Source organism: Zea mays, chromosome 4 (assembly GCF_902167145.1).
Source record: "Zea mays cultivar B73 chromosome 4, Zm-B73-REFERENCE-NAM-5.0, whole genome shotgun sequence".
Lineage (NCBI taxonomy): Eukaryota > Viridiplantae > Streptophyta > Magnoliopsida > Poales > Poaceae > Zea > Zea mays.
Window position 1 is genome coordinate 16,742,752 of NC_050099.1, and position 19,492 is coordinate 16,762,243.

A 19,492-nucleotide genomic window follows, 5' to 3' on the forward strand; every position below is an offset into this window, starting at 1 on the left:
GTTTTCTAACAATGATGATGGGATCAACCCCTTGTAGATCATTGTAACCTCTAGAAATCATACCTCGGTTACACGTCTTGATGCCGACTCGAGGTCGATTATTGGAAACTCCTTTGATCTTGAGGGAAATGTAAAAATGGTTTGTAGAATACGTTCCAACAAAGTGGGTCATGGGAAACTCAGTGATCTATCTATCTAATTGGAAAATATAATCTATTAATCAATTTACCCTTTTTATGACTAAACCTCTTCTAGCACCCTCGGTGCCAAGCTAATCTTTCTTCAAGATCTTTCAACATTCTAGGTGGCCTTTGTCGTCTTATGGTACCCCCATTATGTTATTACTTTATGGATACTTTAGAGAGGTGTTCATTGCGATGAATCGACTTTGTCGACCTCATGTATAGCTTATCTATACAGATCTATCTTTGTTGTTTATCTTGAATGTGTGCAACGTAGATGATCAATCTCGGGCTACTTTGTTTCTAGATTTGACATCCATGCAATTTATGTTAGTTTGGTTGTTGAGGAAAGAAAATAGATGATGGTGAAAAGGATGATCTAACTAATCCAAGTAATCCAATGCACATCTTGAAGCTTTTGGTTGTTTAACTTTTTGGCAAAATTTCATTGATGCTAGAGAAGAGGGCATCGACCTGAGCTTCTACTGACCTAGTTTATGGTCTATTATGCCTCATGGTAGAAAGTTTGGAACCTGGCAACAAGATCAAAGGCGTCCAAATTTGTACTCTTCCTACTAAATCTTAATATGACAAGAAACTCCTAAACCTCTACCGAGTTCACGTTTAAGGAAATTTTGACCAATTGTCCATCAATTAGCTGTTACTAGTTTAGTGTGCATATGTATCAACATATTTGCTACCACGTTCTTCATCTAATATTTGCTAACCTCATAGCCATGTGTATTTGGCTCCACCACAATCAAATTCTAGAACCTAATAATTGCTAATTGGCTGGATCCAAGTAGACCATAATAATGGGTTGCTAATTTTGGTCAGTACAATATTCTTGATAATCAAAATTGATATGGTGCTTTGGTAGCTAATAAGTGCATATGAGTGCTAGATTAATATGTGATGAATCTATATCATTAAAACATGATATACAAGGATCAAAATAGGTATGACATTTTTAGGTACATTTTGTATACATGCCAAGAAAAACTTTTAATTGTATAGATTTGATCTAAATAGCATTGTCATTAACATAAACATTGAGTGGGTAATATATATTAGATGATATTGCTATTACAAGTAAAAACTAAATATATGATATCTCTATGTAAAATAACAGAAATTGGTTGCTCATGGTTAATTTGTTATTGCTCAAGTCTATATAATCAGAGCCCCACATGCAAAAAACCAGAAAGCATACATGCAAAAAAACCATGGTGTTCTCTAATTCTATACGTGCAAGGTTGTTGGAGGGATCTCCTCCTGTTGTTGTGTCCCAAAACGATCCACATCCTTCAACAACCAACTCTAGCTGGTTCACAAATTCATCATTTCCCTCATTCAATATTGAGAATGTCACGTTTTGTTAGAAAAAAAAAATATGTATTGTAAGGGACAATATGTGTGGCACAATGTATTACATTCATGCTAGGATGGCAAATAAGTAATGGTTTGTATTTTAAAACAAAATTTAATGGACAACATGGTATTGCAAACTTTCCATTGTGATGATATGCTTGAATATTCCACATCTTGCCTTCTTTTCACATTATCATCCTAATTCTTTATGACATGTGTTAAGCGTTTGGATGTGTTTTCCTTCTTGTTGTTGTGCGTTGCATTGTGGCTACATTTGCTACCCTGACATTATGTAGTCCTAAAAAATAGTATGTTCTTATTGCTCGTATAGGAACTATTAATTTTTCTAGGCGTCGCCAATATCACCTGTTTGATAGTTAATGTGCCAAAAATTGTGATTTTAGGAGATGCAACTCCTATAACGGACACCATTGTAACACCCAAAATATTATTTTGAAAGTTTGATACAAGTTCTCCACAAATTTTGATATTCCAATAAGAATTTTCTTAATTTTGAAGCTGCATCACCTAAAATAAACATGTTCCTAATAAAGATTTAAACAAAATAACATCTATATGAATTTGGTCATCCCTTGGTTGAATTACATATTTTTAAGTACCCTCTTAAGAATTGTCTTTCACTAGGGATTATTGTTGGGTGTATGAACTGCATATTTAAAAGTATTTGTTTAAATATGATAACAAATAAATGAATTATTAAAACTATGTTTTTGCATTCATATCTGTGCATTTGATCTTAAGTTTTCAAACTTAAAACATAGTGGAAATTGTAGTTTGAACCAAATTAGAAAATAGAAATAGAAATAAAATAGAAAAAAAGACATCTCTACATGCGGGCCGCGTCCTGGTCACGACTTTATACGACCTCTCCCTCTCGCGCCCTCATGGACCATGTTGGAGACTTGTTCTCAAATGCTATGAGTTAAGAACAAGGCAACACAAAATGTTAATGGTTAAAGACCTTCGTCTTTCGAAGCATTATCTCTCTAAGGATATAATGATCTTCAGACGAATGTTATGAAGGACATACCTTCATCATCTCAGCATATAATAATGAAAGTAGAGAAGCATATGAAACATGGAAGATAATATGAGCAATTATCTTGAATTGTATTTTCATTATCTCGTCATGTACAAAAATTAATAACAATGAATTACATTTATACCTTCGGCTTGATAGAAGGTATAAGTCCAAGAGTGACGTGCGAGTGAATACCAGTCAGCGTGAACAATACCGGGGTACTGTTCATCTATTTATAGGCACGGGACACAGCCCGAACAAAATTACATTTGTATCCTCGATAACTAATCATAACCAAAACACAAATCATCAAGGACTAAACAGTCTTTTACTCTTTAAGTCAGTGCTGCCCTTCGTCTCAAGGCATTGTCATGCCAAAGCTCCCTAAATTGTAGCTTCGGCTTGTACCTTCGTGTTGTGTTAGTTTGCATATCACACTGTTGAAGGTGTTTTTGCTTGGAGGACCTTCGGAGAAGAAGAAGGCCCCCAACAGTAGCCCCTTCGCGGTGCTAGATCGTTTTTCGTAACGAGCTCTGTCGGGTACCGTAATTAGGGGTACCCCCAACACTCCTAAACACGGTTGGTAACCACCATCAGCACAAGCTACAGAGACTGATGGGCACGATTCAGGTCAAGGCTTCGTCTACCCAAGGGACGCGATCTCGCCTCGCCCGAGCCCGGCCTCGAGCGGGAACAGTAGTCCCGGACGAATTCACGCCTCGCCCGAGGGCCTCCTCAAGCGACGGGCGCACCCTCGACTCGCCCAAAGCCCAACTCGGGCAGGCTTCGTTGTGAAGCAACCTTGGCCAAATCTCCTCACCAACCGACCGTATGGCAGGCACATTCAATGCGGGGATCGCCTGACACCTTATCCTGACACACGTGCCTCAGTCGGCAAGGTCGAAGTGACCGCAATCACTTCACCCTTTCACTGACCGACCTGACAGGAAAACAGCGTCGCTCGCCCCGCCCCGACTACTGTGCCACCCACCAGGGTGAGGCTGACAACAGCCAAGTTTAGCCTCGGGCGCAACAGGAAGCTCCGCCTCGCCCGACCTCAGGCCTCGGCCTCGGAAGGAGGTCTCCGCCTCGCCCGACCCCAGGGCTCGGCCTCAACCTCAGCCTCGGAAGCTGGTCTCCGCCTCGCCCGACCCCAGGGCTCGGCCTCAACCTCGGCCTTGGGAGGAATCGCGTCCTCGCCCGACCCCGGCATCGGTCTCAGGAGAAGTCTCCGCCTCGCCCGACCTTGGGCTCGGACCGACCGCACCACAGGGGATACATCATTACCCTACCCCTAGCTAGCTCAGGCTACGGGGGAACAAGACTGGTGTCCCATCTGTCTCGCCCTGGTAACAAGTAATGATGGCTCCCCGCGTGGGTCCATGACGACGGTGGTTCTCAGCCCCCTACGGAAGCAAGGAGACGTCAGCAAGATCCCAGCAGCACCGACAGCTGTGCTTCTACAGGGCCCAGGCACTCCTCCGACGGCCAAGATACTGCGTACACAGGGCTCTAGCACCTCTCCGACAGCCACGTTGGCATGTACACAGGGCTCAGGCACCTCTCTGCCAGACACGTTAGCGCATAGCTACACCCCCATTGTACACCTGGACCCTCTCCTTGCATCTATAAAAGGGAGGTCCAGGGCCTTCATGCGGGAGGGTCGCGCGGGGGAACGAGCTGACGAACAGGCTCACTCTCTCTCTCTCGTGAACGCTTGTAACCCCTACTATGAGCGCACCCCCCTGGTGCGGGATAACACGAGCCGCGTTTCTCCCTTGTGTTCCCTCTCGCGCCAACCCATCTGGGCTGGGACACGCAGTGACAAATTTACTTGTCGGTCCAGGGACCCCCCGGGGTCGAAACGGCGATAGTTGGCGCGCCAGGTAGTGGCCTGCTGCGTGTTAACAAACAACTTCCCGTTGAGTTCTAGATGGGTAGTCTCCAGCAACCTCTTTAGCCCGGGACGGTGCTCTGCTTCGGGAGTCTCGAGTTCGTGTCCCTCGACGGCAGCTACGACATGGTACTCCTCTCGCAGCGCGACAGCAACCACGACGGCCGTCAGCTCGCCCGGCGGCGGCGAACTCGACGACGTCTTCCCCCCGTGGCGGAAGAGCAGCATCCGGGTTTGTCCCGCCACCCTCCTCGCCGCAGGAGGAGGAGACGGGGCAACCGTGGCCAGGCAGGAGGCGGCACATCGTCGGCTGTCGAGCGAGTCGACGACGCCGGCACCCCAGCGGGGGACATGTCGGGCGTTGTCCTCATGCCTGAGACAAAGACGAGTGTCGTTTCCCCGCAACGTGCCAACCCCAAGCAGACAGATGACGCCAGCACACTCGCGAAGGATTTGCTGGGCGTTAGCCTCGTGCCTGAGATAACGGTGCAGTCCATCCCCGACGCGACTTCGTCACCGTCCATCGATCAAGAGGTACCGTCCATTTTCACCCTGTGACTTTTGGATTCAGCTTCGATCCACCAAGCGACCCCGCTTCGGTGAGCGCTTTCGTAAAGGCATATCCTAACCTTCCGAGGTACCATATGTGGTCAACCTGGGACTGACTGACGGTCGTCTCAACCTATGGGCCCCCAGGTTCCGAGGAAGAAGATGAGCCCGACTCTGGTTGGGATTTCTCCGGGCTCAGTAATCCCAGTGCCATGCGACTCTTCATGACCGCATGTGACTACTGCCTCTCCGATTGCTCCGATGATGGCCACAACCTTGACGACGAGGGTTGTGGCCCAAGTCGCGAATGTTTCAACGTCGATCTAGGGGGTCACGACGAAGGCAACCACCTCGGTATGCCGGAGGATGACGATCCCCCTGGGCCTGCGCCTCGCGTTGACATCCTGCGGGAGCTAGATGTGGTCCCAGTCCCTGCGGGTGGTCAGGACACACAGCTCGAGCAAATCCACGAGATGCAGGCCAAGCTCGACGAGGAAGCAGGGCAACTTGTGCAGCTCCGGCAAAACATCGAGCAGGAGTGGGCAGGCCGAGCACTCGCCGGAGAAGCGCATCATCAGGCCCGGGACGTCCAGCGCCGTATCATTGACGATGCCAGGGCAAGGCTGCCCCCGGCCTCCAGCGGGGTCGGCCAGAATCTGGCTGCAGCGGCGATACTATTCCGAGCAATGCCGGAGCCATCCACCCCTGAGGGGCGGCGTATCCAGGGAGAACTCAAGAATCTCCTGGAGGATGTCGCGGTCCAACAGGCCGAAAGCTCTGCCTCCCGAAGGCAAGGATGCCCCCCGGAGCATCGCGCAACGACTTCCCGACTCATGCGGGAGGCCTCCGTCCACACCGGGCGCACGCGGGACGCAACGCCTGCAGCCCTGGGTCGCCTCGGCAACGAGCACCACCGCCACGACCGTCGAGCCTGCCTCGACGAGAAGGTGCGCCGAGGCTACCAACCCAGGCGTGGGGGACGCTACAATAGCGAGGAGGATCAGAGCCCCTCGCCCGAACCACCAGGTCCGCAAGCCTTCAGCCGGGCCATACGACGAACGTCGTTCCCGACCCGGTTCCGGGCCCCGACTACCATCACCAAGTACTCGGGGGAAACAAGGCCGGAGTTGTGGCTTGCGGACTACCGGCTGGCCTGCCAGCTGGGTGGAACGGACGATGACAACCTCATCATCCGCAACCTCCCCCTGTTTCTCTCTGACACCGCCCGGGCCTGGCTGGAGCACCTGCCTCCTGCGCAGATCTCCAACTGGGACGACCTGGTCAAGGCCTTCGCTGGAAACTTCCAGGGCACGTACGTGCGCCCTAGGAACTCTTGGGATCTCCGAAGCTACCGCCAGCAGCCAGGGGAATCCCTGTGAGAGTACATCCGGCGGTTTTCGAAGCAGCACCGAGCTGCCCAACATCACCGACTCGGATGTCATTGGGGCATTCCTCACCGGCACCACTTGCCGCGACCTGGTGAGCAAACTGGGCCGCAAGAATCCCACCAAGGCGAGCGAGTTGATGGACATCGCCACCAAGTTCGCCTCTGGTCAGGAGGCGGTCGAAGCCATCTTCCAGAAGGACAAGCAGCCTCAGGGACGCCAGCAGGAAGACGTCCCCGAGGCGTCCGCCCAGCGGGGCACGAAGAAGAAGGCCAAGAAGAAGGCGCAAGCGAAGCGCGATGCCGACGACGCAGATCTTGTCGCTGCCGCCGAGCACAGGAACCCTCGAAAGCCTCCCGGAGGGGCCAACCTGTTCGACAAGATGCTCAAGGAGTCGTGCCCCTATCACCAGGGCGCTGTCAAGCACACCCTTGAGGAATGCGTCATGCTTCGGCGCTACTTCCATAAAGTCGGGTCCCCGGCGGGAGATGGCAAAGGCCAAGACAACGACAAGAAGGAGGGCGACAAGGCAGAGGAGTTCCCCGAGGTCCACGGTTGTTTCATGATCTATGGTGGGCAAGTGGCGAACGCCTTGGCTCGACACCACAAGTAGGAGCGCCGGGAGGTCTGCTCGGTAAAGGTGGCGGCACCAGTCTACCTAGACTGGTCCGACAAGCCCATCACCTTCGACCAAGGCGACCACCCTGACTGCGTGCCGAGCCCAGGAAAGTACCCGCTCGTCGTCGACCCCGTCATCGGCAACACCAGGCTCACCAAGGTCCTCATGGACAGAGGCAGCAGCCTCAACATCATCTACGCCGAGACCCTCGGGCTCTTGGGGATCGATCTGTCCACGATCCGGGCTGGTGTGGCGCCCTTTCACGGGATCATCCCCGGGAAGCGCGTCGTGCCCCTTGGACAACTCGATCTGCCCCGTCTGCTTCGGAACTCCCTCCAACTTCCGAAAGGAAACCCTCACGTTCGAGGTGGTCGGGTTCCGAGGAACCTACCACGCGGTGCTGGGGAGACCGTGCTACGCCAAGTTCATGGCCGTCCCTAACTACACCTACCTCAAGCTCAAGATGTCAAGCCCCAACGGGGTCATCACCGTCGGATCCACGTACCGACACGCGTACGAATGCGACGTGGAGTGCGTGGAGAACGCTGAGGCCCTCGCCGAGTCCGAGGCCCTCATCGCCGACCTAGAGTGCCTCTCCAAGGAGGTGTCTGATGCGAAGCGCTACGCCGGCAACTTCGAACCAGCTGAGGCGGTTAAGTCCGTCCCTCTCGACCCCAGCAACGACGCCGACAAGAAGGTTCGGATCGGCTCTGAGCTCGACCCCAAATAGGAAGCAGTGCTCGTCGACTTTCTCCGCGCAAATGCCGAAATTTTTGCGTGGAGTCCCTCGGACATGCCGGGCATACCGAGGGATGTCGCTGAGCACTCGCTGGATATCCAAGCTAGAGCCCGACCCGTGAAGCAGCACCTATGCCGCTTTGACAAAGAGAAGCGCAGGGCCATAGGCGAGGAGATCCATAAGCTGATGGCCGCAGGGTTCATCAAAGAGGTATTCCATCCCGAATGGCTAGCTAACCCTCTGCTTGTAAAGAAGAAAGGTGGGAAGTGGAGGATGTGCGTAGACTACACTGGTCTAAACAAAGCATGTCCAAAGGTTCCCTACCCTCTGCCTCGCATCGATCAAATCGTGGATTCCACTGCTGGGTGCGAAACCCTGTCATTCCTCGACGCCTATTCAGGTTATCACCAAATCAAGATGAAAGAGTCCGACCAGCTCGCGACTTCTTTCATCACACCTTTTGGCATGTACTGTTATACTACTATGCCATTTGGCTTGAGGAATGCGGGTGCAACTTACCAAAGGTGCATGAACCACGTGTTCGGAGAGCACATCGGCCGAACGGTCGAGGCTTATGTCGATGACATCGTTGTCAAGACGAGGAAAGCCTCCGACCTCCTCTCCGACCTTGAAACGACATTCAAGTGTCTGAGAGCGAAGGGCGTGAAGCTCAATCCCGAGAAGTGTGTCTTCGGAGTCCCCCGAGGCATGCTCCTAGGGTTCATCGTCTCCGAGCGGGGCATCGAGGCCAACCCGGAGAAAATCGCGGCCATCACCAACATGGGGCCTATCAAAGATTTGAAAGGAGTACAAAGGGTCATGGGATGCCTGGCGGCTCTAAGCCGCTTCATCTTGCGCCTCGGCGAAAAAGGCCTACCCTTGTACCACCTCTTAAGGAAGGCCGAGCGGTTCACTTGGACCCCCGAGGCCGAGGAAGCCCTCAGAAACTTAAAGGCACTCCTTACAAATGTGCCCATCTTGGTGCCCCCCGCTACAGGAGAAGCCCTCTTGATCTACGTAGCCGCAACCACTCAGGTGGTCAGCGCCGCGATCGTAGTCGAGAGACGAGAAGAAGGGCATGCACTGCTCGTCCAAAGGCCAGTTTACTTCATCAGTGAAGTGCTATCCGAGACCAAGATCCGCTACCCGCAAATTCAGAAGCTACTGTACGCAGTAATTCTGACGCGACGAAAGTTGCGACACTACTTCGAGTCTCATCCGGTGACTGTGGTGTCATCCTTCCCCCTGGGGGAGATCATCCAGTGCCGAGAGGCCTCGGGTAGGGTAGCAAAGTGGGCAGTGGAGCTCATGGGCGAAACACTCTCATTCGTCCCTCGGAAGGCCATAAAATCCCAAGTCTTGGCGGATTTCCTGGCGGAATGGGTCGACACCCAATTGCCAACAGCTCCGATCCAACCGGAACTTTGGACCATGTACTTCGATGGGTCGCTGATGAAAACAGGAGCAGGTGCTGGCCTGCTCTTCATCTCACCCCTCGGGAAACATCTCCGCTACGTGTTGCGCCTCCATTTCCCGGCGTCAAACAACGTGGTCGAGTACGAGGCTCTGGTTAACGGGTTGCGCATCACCATCGAGCTAGGGGTTCGGCGCCTCAATGCTCGTGGCGACTCGCGGCTTGTCATTGACCAAGTCATGAAGAACTCCCACTGCTGCGACCGGAAGATGGAGGCCTACTGCGACGAAGTTCAGCGCCTAGAAGACAAGTTCTACAGGCTGGAACTCAACCATATCGCTCGATGGTACAACAAGACTGCGGATGAGCTAGCTAAAATATCCTCGAGGCGGACAACGGTTTCCCCAGACGTCTTCTCCAGAGACATACATCAACCCCCCGTCAAGATCGACGACACGCCCGAGCCCGAGGTATCCTCGGCCGCCGAGGGTGAGGCCCTGCGCGTCGAGAGAGAGCGGAATTGGGTCACGCCTAACCCGAACTGGCAGGCCCCGTACCTGGAATATCTCCTCCGAGGAGAGCTACCCCTCGACAAGGCCGAAGCTCGGCGACTGGCGTGGCGTGCCAAGTCGTTCGTCTTACTGGGTGATGAAAAGGAGCTCTACCACCGCAGCCCCTCAGGCATTCTCCAACAATGCATATCCGTCGCCGAAGGACAGGAGCTATTGCAAGAAATACACTTGGGGGCTTGCGGTCACCATGCAGCACCTCGAGCCCTCGTGGGGAACGCCTTCCGACAAGGCTTCTACTGGTCGACCGCGGTGGCCGACGCCACTAGGATTGTACACTCCTGCCAAGGGTGTCAATTCTACGCGAGACAGACGCACCTGCCCGCTCAGGCCCAGTAGACAATACCCATCACCTGGCCGTTTGCTGTGTGGGGTCTAGACCTCGTTGGTCCCTTGCAGAAGGCACCCGAGGGCTTCTCGCACCTGCTGGTCACCATCGACAAATTCTCCAAGTGGATCGAGGTCCGACCCCTAACCAGCATCAGGTCCGAGCAGGCGGTGGTGTTCTTCACAAATATCATCCATCGCTTTGGGGTCCCGAACTCCATCATCACCAACAATGGCACGCAGTTCACTGGGAAGAAGTTCCTGGACTTCTGCGAGGACCACCACATCCATGTGGACTGGGTCGCCGTAGCTCACCCCATGACGAATGGGCAGGTGGAGCGTTCCAACGGTATGATTTTGCAGGGACTTAAACCGAGGATCTACAACGACCTCAATAAGTTTGGCAATCGATGGATGAAAGAGCTACCCTCGGTGGTCTGGAGTCTGAGGACGACGCCAAGCTGAGCCACGGGTTTCTCGTCGTTCTTTCTAGTCTATGGGGCCGAGGCTATCTTACCCACAGACTTAGAATACGGTTCCCCGAGGACAAAGGCGTACGACGACCGAAGCAACTAGGCCAGCCGAGAAGACTCACTGGACCAGTTTGAAGAGGCTCGGGACGTGGCCTTACTACACTCGACGCGATATCAGCAGTCTCTGCGACGCTACCACGCCCGAGGGGTTCGGCCCCGAGGCTTCCAGGTGGGAGACTTGGTACTTCGGCTGTGGCAGGACGCCCGAGGATGCCACAAGCTTACTCCTCCCTGGGAAGGGTCGTTCATCATCGCCAAGATTTTGAAGCCCGGAACATACAAGCTGGCCAACAATCAAGGCGAGGCTACAGCAACGCTTGGAACATCCAACAGCTACGTCGCTTCTACCCTTAAGATGTTTCAAGTCGTTCATATACCTCATTTTCTCTTTACATACATAAATAAAGTCTAACCATCAAGGAAGGGTCAGCCTTGCCTCGACAAAGCCCGACCCTCCCTCGGGGGCTAGAAGGGGGGAACCCCCTCTGCGTCAAAATTTTCCTCGGAAAAGTTTTCTACCAAAACGACTTTCGTGCTTTCCGACTATATCGATAACAGAATCCTGCAAGCGAGTAAGAGCGCACGTAAGCGGTAAGGCCGACCGAGCCGAGGGACTCCTACGCCTCCAGGATACGGATACCTCACTCGTCACCTTCCGCGAAAAGTAACTCTTGCTCGGATAAGCGATTCTGCTACCGACGAACAAGTCCGGATACTCGAAACGAGAGGAAAGGAAACTCAGCTTTATAACACGACAATAAGATGTTTAGGGCTCAGCGGCCGTGAAAAACACATGCATACTCCAAACAAACTGCTCCGGCAGAATCAGGCATCGCCCGGGGGAGGAGCGGCACCCTCGGCGTCGTCTCCACCCTCGGCAAGATCTGGCCCAGCCCCAGACGGCGACACGAGCGGAAGGATCTCCACCTCGAAGGAGGATGCCAGCACCACGCTTGGGCCCGCGACGACCGCGTCAAGTCTTTGAACCTCGGCTAAGGCAGCCTCATCTTCGTCGGGTAGACAGTACCCCTCGCTGACCCGCTCCAGATCCACGTCGTAGTGGGAAGCGAGCACGGCAAAGGCTCGCCTAACGCCGTGATGCAGCGCCCCGCGGAGTCTGCTGCACACATGGCCGCCCAAGGCCCGCAGGCGACTCTGGGGGGAGCTACCCGAGGGGACGTCATCGAGGCCAAAGGCCTGGCAAAAGGCTGAGATAGCCTCTGTTGGGGGCCTTCGGCTTCCGAAGGTCCTCAAAAACGTAATTTGACTATGTTTTCCAAGAGAAATATGTGAACAGGTACCTTCGAAGCCAGGTTGCGAGTATACAAAAGCATGGTTAAGACGAAGCTTAACTGGGACGACAATCACGATGAAGGATAAGACGATCACGAAGCTATGTGCAGAAGAGCTTCGGCATAACGGCGGAAAGGGAAACCAACTTAAAGATGAAAAGCCAAATTAGACCTCAAAGAATTACTATAGAGTTATTGATAAATGTAAAGGGCATTAATGTAATTTTGCATGGGCTGCGACCCGTGTCTATAAATAGGTGAACAGTATTCCCGCACTGTTCACGCTGACTTGGCATTCACTTTTGCGTCACGCCTGTATCCTCATCCCTTCAAGCCGAAGGTACATTTGTAATTTACCATTATTTACATAAGTAATATAAATGGAAATAGATTAATAATAATGTTTACAGAAATTATGTTACTTTCTATACTTTGTATGAATGTTCTCCATGGTTTATCATGATTATGAAGGTATGTCCTTCATAACCTTCGTCCTAGATTCATTATATCCGAAGAGAAATAATGATCCGAAGGACGAAGGAATTTAATATTTAACATTTTATGTTGCCTTGTTCTTGATTCATAGCATTTGAGAACAAGTCCCCAACATTGGCGCCCACCTCCGGTGAACTCACTTCCATTTTTTGAGCTTTGAATACCTTCGGCAAGCATCACCTTCGTCATGCCGCCGAAAAAAGCTTCAGCAACAGGGGCTGCCACTCTGCAGCCACTGGACCCCAATCAGGACGTCCTTTCCCTTAGGGAGGCCCGAAGCCAGAAGAGGAAGGCCGCTAGTCCAACGCCTCCGGAGGACGACTTGGATCAGGAGATCCAAAACCTGGAGATCCTTCAGCAGCAGGTGCAACGAAAGAAGGAGAAGATGGCTCGTCTAGCTGATCTTCAGAGACAGATAGATGAAGCTTCGGAAGAGGTTCGTCATCTTGTTCAAGATGATCAGAACCGAAGGCCTCCACGCAGAGAGCTTCATCAAGAAGGCTTTTACAATGAGGACGACTGGTATGAAGATTTCCATCATGGAAATTTTGCTTTCGATGATGCTTCTCCTCTCTCAACAGAATTGCAGGCTACACCATGGCCCCAGTCTTACAAGCCACCCCAGCTCCCCATGTACGACGGTCATATAGACCCGAAGCAATTTTTGATGAGCTATGAAGCAACCATATCTTCGTATGGTGGCAATACTGCAGTCATGGCAAAGTCTTTTGTCATGGCCGTCAAGAGTGTCGCTCAGACCTGGTACTCCTCTCTCCGGCCAGGGACAATCACCTCTTGGCAGAAGCTGAAGGATATGTTGATAACCAGCTTCCAAGGATTTCAGACAAAGCCAGTCACCGCTCAGGCTCTCTTCCAGTGCACCCAGGACCATGAAGAATACCTTCAGGCGTATGTCCGAAGGTTTCTGCGTCTGAGGGCACAGGCGCCAACAGTGCCCAATGAAATTGTCATTGAGGCCATGATTAAGTGGCTTCGGCCGGGACCTTCAGCGCAATACTTTGCCAGGAAGCCACCACAAACTTTGGAGAAGTTGCTCCAAAAGATGGACGAGTACATTCGAGCTGACAATGACTTCCGCCAAATAAGGGAGGAAGCATTCAGGTTCTCTGAGATGACCAGGGGCTTCGGAGGAAGATTTCACCCGAGGCATGTTAGGTCAATTCATAACTCTACTCAAAGTGATGATCGAGGGAGCCAGCAGCAAAGGCCACAATACTCTTCACAAGCTTCGGGGCAGCAGCAAAGTTCTTTTCGGCCGTCAGCGCCAAGGGGCAGAGGCGCCAAGGGCTTCGGGGGAAGGTTTGGAGATCAGCCAAGAAAAATTTACTGTCTATTCTGTAGTGAAGACAAGGGCCATACCACCAGGATGTGCCATGTTACCATCCAGAAGCAGAAGGAGATAGCAGAAGCAGCAGCACAACAAAGTCAGTCGAAGCAGGTCATGCATACTGCTTCGTATCATTCGCCTTATATTCCAGAATATGTAGGCAACCACCCTGCAGCTTCTGTTGCTTCAGCAAGCCAACCCCAAGCATCTTGGCAGCAGCCTCCACCGCCACCACCAACACAAAGAGGTCAGCAGCCACAAGGGAGTCAGCGCATTAACCTTCAGCGGGACTTCAGAGAAGAGTCCGAAGCTCGCACAGTCAATAGCACTGTGCCAGAGTCGAAGCACATTTACTGACGAATATCCTACCTCAGCAGCAGCTCTTTCGCATTTTCATATTCACTATTACTTTCTTTTTAATAAGGAACAATTAAGGGTAGTTTTAATGTCTTTTATCGCCTTTCAATTTTCTGTAATAAAAATATATCTTCTCCATAGGCCTAAGCTGCTGAAGCATGAGAATTTATGTTGGCAAGGAGGATTTTCAAAGTTATCAAAAACTTGTTCTAAGGAACAAAGTACAATTTAATCGAAGCAACAAAAAGCCGTTCCTAAGGGAGCGCAGTGTAAGTTTTCTGAGCCTACAACGAAAAATAAGCGCTGATTCCGCTGAAAGTAAAAGGCGAAGAAGCTCCTAAGGGAGGCTTACAGTGAAAAATAAACGCTGATTCCGCTGAAAGTAAAAGGCGAAGAAGCTCCTAAGGGAGGCTTACAGCGAAAAATAAACGCTGATTCCGCTGAAGTAAAAGGCGAAGAAGCTCCTAAGGGAGGCTTACAGCGAAAAATAAACGCTGATTTCATCGATCTTCGGCAAACATCATTTTGCATAACATTACATCATTACATCATTCGCATAGCATAACATCATACATCATAGTGCATCAATAATGCAAGAAGGGAGGGTTTTGATATTGATGGCCGAAGATTGTTTTAAAGAATTACTGACAAGGCACAAGAAATAGCCGCTGAAGAGTTATACCTTCGTCAATTACTGAAATGAAAGGATCTATTGGATCTATTGGTTATTGATTTTACAAGGATTGATTATTGATTTTTACGAAGCATGAAAAGAAGGGAAGGTGTTTTTTCGCCGAAGGCTCAAAAATGGTATGTGTATGATGTTTCATGCATCGTCAAAAATGGAATTGTAAACAGCTAATATATTACACAATGTTACACGATTTTTGACAAACATTACAAACTAAATGTTTTTACAGTAGCATTTAATCTTCTCTTAAGACTACTTCTGCAGCTTCATTTAAAAGTTAATCAACAACTCTATCCATGATGGCTTCTGCCATTTGTCTAATTTCGTCATCCCCCTTTGTCTGAGGGCTTGGAGCTAGCTCAACAGGTTCTGAGGAAAGAAAAGGTACGAATATATTATTACAAGCCGTGAACAAGTTCAAAATCAAAAGATTACAACGAAGAGCCAATCATCACTAATTAGTACCTATTTGCCCTTCGGGCTTTGTACTTCTCTCAGCAGCCTCTGCTATGTTTCTAGCATCGTGGATGCCTTTCTCGCTCTTTTGAATAATTTCTTGAGCCATTTCTCATCCGCCGTTGTCCCAAATATCGGTGAAAAATTTTCCGCCGATCATGCTTGCTTCGGCTGAGGGGTCTTTAATGTCTTCGGAGGACAAGGTAGCTTCGGATTGCGCTAAGGATTTTACATGCTCGCAACCTTTCCTCTCCAAAACAGTAGCAATTCCTCTAGCACCCGAGAAAGCACATATGTCTCCGCGGCTATTCAGGATTTCCTCGAAGGCCTCAGCTTCGTGACTGATCCATTCCATCGGACCTTCGGGATTGCCCCTTGAGAAATTCTCTTCGCTAGAGAATGCGCCAACATTGGCGAAGCTGGATTTTATCTTCTTAACACGCTCTATGGATTTAACATAGCATCTTCTCTGGGATGCACGAAGCTCTTTGACATTTATTTCTAAATGATTGGCCCATTGATCACTAAGCTCTTGTTTTGTCTCTTCAAGTATACGTTCCTCTTTAGCTCTAGCTAGCTGTTTCTGAAGATCTTTAATTTCACGTTTTTGGGCTTTAGCCTGGGCCTTTGAGGCAGCTTCATCCTCTTTTATCTTGTCCACCAATGTAAGCAGAATTTTATCCTTTTCCAGAGCTTCGTTTCTCAGCTTAATAACCTCTGATCGTAGGTTGTTGAAAGCAATATCATAGCTCTCGTCTTCGGCATTCTTTTGCGCCCTCAACGCGTTGCTTAGTATTAAACCCTATATGTGAAAGAGTTGGTATAAGAATAAAAGAATGATTTGCAAATTATAAAATTTCCAAACACGCAGTTCTCATACCTTCAGGCTATTATATGCAAGACTATCTGCAAGATCGTCCTTCGTCATAGCACAGAGTCCGGCTTCAAGCTTCGGGAACCCCATACTTCTAGCCATCTCCCGACAGACGGATAATTCTTTGTTGTCTGGGAGGCAGTATAGGAAATCATCTTCGTTTGTCCCATTGAATACTAGTGCCCCCTTCGGATATTTCAATTCTTTGGTATAGTGATTAGCTTCAAAAACTTCTTCTTCGGATAACTTTTTCCCCGAAGCGTGTCGCACAATATAATCGTATATTTTGGAAGATGCTTCGGGGGCAGCAGTATCAATTTCTTCAACCAAAATTGTCTCTGACATTTTCATTTTTTCGGTTGCCTTTGCAATTTTCGTTTCTTCTGTTTCCAAAGGTTTTACCTTGGTTGGCTCTGAAGGCCCGGCTTCAACTCCAGTCTGTTGCTTCGGAGCTTCAGCAACAGATGCTTCAGCAGACGCTTCAGAAGTTTCAGTAGTCTTCTTTGGAGTTATGCTTGAAGATTTAATTGTCTCCAAAACATCTAACACATTAACCATTCTTTTTCTTTTTGGGGTCACTGTTGGCCCCTTTTTAATTTTTGCTGCTTCAATTTCTCCTGAAGGACTTAAAATTTCTGATATTTTCACTCCCTCAGCTGATGCTTTCGCTTTTTCCGTCTTTGGTTCTTCCATCTTTTCTGTTGCTGGCACTTCGGCCAACTCTTTGACTTCTGGCAGCAGGGTTGGTTCTTTAGCTTCGGTGGCCGAAGAGGTCTCACCGGCGAACTCAGGCACCGTGGCTGGTTCAATATAGCGTGGCCGGTGTGTGAGAACCTTTACCCTTTTTCTCTTCGGCGCTGGCTCGCTAGGAGCAGCTGAAGCAGTTTCTTTCGCAGAAGTTGTGCCTTTTCTTTTTTGCCCCCGCGCTGGATAGCGGTAGTCGGGGTAGACAAACCCAATTGCATCAAATACTCGGTTGAGTCTTTTCTTTTTTCGGCCTCCGAAGGCGCTGACAATGCAGTGTCTTCGGCCTTCGAATATACCCCAAGCAATTCATCACTTACAGTCTCAATGCTCTTTAACCAATCATCATCTGGTTCAACGAACTTGTCTCCGTACTTGAATGTATACTTCAGCCTGACTAGCCCACCTTCGTCAGTTTCTTTAACAGTTTCTTTCGGCATTTCCCAGTTATCTGCAAGAGGCCACACTCTGAAGGCAATGTGTTCTTGTATTAAATCCCTTGTCCCAATAAAAGAGCAGACTACGCCGAAGGCTCGTTGGCATTCTTCGGCTACTTCATCCATTTCTACCTTTGGTTTCCGGAGTCCGAAGCGCTGCCAGATAGGGCACATGATGATATCCTTAATATCTTCTCGAACGCTCAAATCATTTTTTACATAGAACCATTCTTTCATCCATTCCCCGGGCCATCTCTTCCGAAAGGTTGGCACGGGACAGCTTGATCCAGAGCGAGCACCGAAGCTGTAACAACCAAAGTTGTTATGATATTGCTCTTTACCCTAGGGCTTCGTCTCATATAATAACTCATGTATATTGCAAAAGCTTTTCGCACTTGGCTCTAGGCCCTGGCTCTTCACGGCCCAGACGAAGACTCCCATTCTTATTATTGCTTCAGGGGTAAGTTGATGAAGGTAAACCTGATATATTTTCAGAACTTCTACCACAAACCTGCTTATAGGGAATCATAGCCCAGCTTTAAAAAAGCTTCGGAAGATCACGACTTCATTATCTTCGGGAGTCGGCACAGTCCTCTCTCCGTCATCTGCCCTCACGATAGACATATCTCGAAAATATCTTCCCCTCATGTTTTCAAGGTGACTTTGCCCAATAGTTGATTTTCCGAAGACTGAATGGCTTGGTCGCCATGGTCGATCTTCGGAATCCTCACCCCCACTGTCTGCATCATAACTATCACTTTCACCAGTATCTTCAGATAAGCCTTCCAAAATCTCCCTAGTAATTTTCTCTATATTTGTTTTTGCTATTGATTCAATGAAGCCTAGATTTTTCTCCTCAGAAAGGCTCAGCTTCATTTCGGCAGCAACTTTCTTCTCCTTAGACATCCCTTCGGAACTCCTGCCTCTCGGCTCCGAAGCTTAAAACTAGGGAGGCAGCCAAATATTTGTGGGCAGAAAGCTATTTGAGCAGGTAAAACAGATGGCAAGAGAGCGTGCCAAATAACTTGTGGTGAGCCCCTATTTATACACCCATTATGTCGAAAACTGGAGGGCCCCGCTTGTCAATGACTGTTGCTATTCTAGCAAAAGGAAGGTGTTTTTCGGACCTTCGGCCCATAGCCTTCGTCCATATCACAATATAAACTTATCTTTACAGCAAATTAATATTGCGAGGGGCTACTGTTGGGGGCCTTCGGCTTCCGAAGGTCCTCAAAAACGTAATTTGACTATGTTTTCCAAGAGAAATATATGAACAGGTACCTTCGAAGCCAGGTTGCGAGTATACAAAAGCATGGTTAAGACGAAGCTTAACTGGGACGGCAATCACGACGAAGGATAAGACGATCATGAAGCTATGTGCAGAAGAGCTTCGGCATAACGGCGGAAAGGGAAACCGACTTAAAGATGAAAAGCCAAATTAGACCTCAAAGAATTACTATAGAGTTATTGATAAATGTAAAGGGCATTAATGTAATTTTGCATGGGCTGCGACCCGTGTCTATAAATAGGTGAACAGTATTCCCGCACTGTTCACGCTGACTTGGCATTCACTTTTGCGTCACGCCTGTATCCTCATCCCTTCAAGCCGAAGGTACATTTGTAATTTACCATTATTTACATAAGTAATATAAATGGAAATAGATTAATAATAATGTTTACAGAAATTATGTTACTTTCTGTACTTTGTATGAATGTTCTCCATGGTTTATCATGATTATGAAGGTATGTCCTTCATAACCTTCGTCCTAGATTCATTATATCCGAAGAGAAATAATGATCCGAAGGACGAAGGAATTTAATATTTAACATTTTATGTTGCCTTGTTCTTGATTCATAGCATTTGAGAACAAGTCCCCAACAGCCTCGGACATGGCCACGCAGTCGGCCTCCTTCTGCTCAGCCGCCTGGGCAAACGCCTTGACGGACTCGTTAAGAGCCGTCTCAAACTCTGCAGACAGCCGAACAAAATTCTTCAGACACGAGTTGAAGAATGAAGATGAATCGAAGTCACAAAGCGGCCGAAACGTACCTTCGGCCCGGGCACGCTGCTCCGAGGCTACGACTTGGGCGGACTGAGCAGACCCGACGGCCACGGCCAGGTCCTCTGCAAGGGCTCTGGCCCGAACAGAAACCTCGGCCAGCTGACCCCCAAG